This window comes from Vigna umbellata, chromosome 1 (assembly GCF_029865625.1).
Source record: "Vigna umbellata cultivar VRB3 chromosome 1, Vumbellata_1.0, whole genome shotgun sequence".
NCBI classification, from domain to species: Eukaryota; Viridiplantae; Streptophyta; class Magnoliopsida; order Fabales; family Fabaceae; genus Vigna; species Vigna umbellata.
In genome coordinates, this window is record NC_142165.1 from 87,911,382 (window position 1) to 87,913,279 (window position 1,898).

The following is a 1,898-nucleotide window of genomic DNA, read 5'->3' on the forward strand; positions in this document are numbered from 1 at the left end:
GCAATTGACAATTTTAATATCAAATGACATTCTTTTCATTATCAAAATAAACTTCATTTTTAAGACTGGTCTTGTTCCACAGCTCAAGAAGTATGAAGCACGTTATTTGTTTTTTTTTTCTTTTGTATTATATATCTGCCATGCCATGCGTCAAAGGTATTTTATATTTAGTGATGCCTTGATCTCTTATTCGATAGAGACTGAATTGTATTCTTAATAACTTATATTTTATATTATAGCATGAATATATTAAATGTATAATTAGGTATTTATGAAAAGTGTGATAACTGCGACGTAATATAATACTCTAACCATAAAATTTTCACGTGTTTAATTATAATAGAATCAATTTTCAATTCTATATAAGATCTTTTAACTCTATTAATTATAAGAAGAAAAAAGGCAGTTTAATACAAGACAAATTATACAAGTTATATCCTCTAAGCAAAGTCAGTTGACAGGTAGAGCGCTGGTTTAATGACAAATATTATAATATCTTAGAGATAAAATTATTAAAATGTATTTATAAAAATTAAATTTTGTTTATGTTAACCCTTCCTTACCTGATTTCTGTCACAGTGCTCAATATTCTAAAAGTTATGTATCACTTTGTCAATCTACACATTATTCATGCCATTTAAATATCAGCTTATTATAGAACTTACAAAATAGAAAGCAAAAGGTGTCTGTTGGTGGTGGACCTCTATAAACATGTTACAATCATATTATTCGATCAATTATTGTTGCGAATTAGTTGTTATCATATAAGCATCTTTATTATAAAAAAATTAAATTTAATTTAACTTTGTTCACACTATTTCCATAAGAATTTTGTTCAGTTTTTCTTTCTCTGCATTTACGTATTGGATATATATTATTCTGATGATTAATATCAAAAATCCATTGTCGTCCAGCGGTTAGGATATCTGGCTTTCACCCAGGAGACCCGGGTTCGATTCCCGGCAATGGAACTTTTTCACTTTTTGTTAATGGCTTTGTAATTTATTACTTCCCTAATTCACTATAATCCAATAGGCCCAACAATAAAGGATAGGTGCAACTAATAAAACAATAGGCCCAATCGGTGCAGCTATAAAACATCAATTGAAATAGAAATGTTATATATTAATTAATTTAATCACTGCTAAAACTATTGTTGTGTATAATCATTAATGTACTTTTTATAATAACAAATTCGTTTTCTTATTTTTATTAAACAGAACATAAAATTCCGGGAAAAACCTGGTTTGATTATTGAATAATGCATTCTTTGTATATGTGGAAAAGTCAAACTTAAACACCTGGGAAAAAAATGCGCGAGATAAATAAATTTTCTTTATATATTTGTCTAAAATATACGACTGAAAATTCGTTTTTATTGTATTATTTAAAAATTTTAAAAATTGTTTTTACTATATACAGCAAATTCGCACCTCTATAACTCAACAAAAACACATATGTTGAAAAGTTGGGTTAAACTGTGAAAAAAGAAAATTATTAAAATTTATGCTTTGTAAAAGAAAATAATACACGCTCATGGAAAAGTAAAAGTTAAAGGTATAGAATGGTTCAAAATTTCCTTCAAGCTTCCATTGTTTTATTCTTAATAGAATATTATGAGGTTTATTTTCATATTTGTAAATATCTTAATTTAGTTTAATTTTAGAAAATAATTAACATGAATTGAAATTATTCCTCCTTTTGTGCGGGAGAATACTGTGTCTAAATAGAAATGTTGCAGGTTTTAGAAATCTATAAGTTTTTATTAGATAAGTCCCTAAATTATTTGTCTCCTGGCTATATATATTATTCTTATATAGTCAATATCTACGTGCTGCCAATATGAATTATTATATATATGAAACATGGAAATCAAGTTATTAGATAGAACATGCAGC

General features: G+C 26.5%; 1 non-coding gene across 1 annotated transcript; it reads left to right on the plus strand.

The window, feature by feature from the left end:
- Positions 1-899: 899 nt before the first annotated feature.
- TRNAE-UUC (transfer RNA glutamic acid (anticodon UUC)) lies at positions 900-971 on the plus strand. The gene has a single exon. It is a non-coding gene; the product is annotated as a tRNA-Glu (tRNA).
- Positions 972-1,898: the final 927 nt, after the last annotated feature.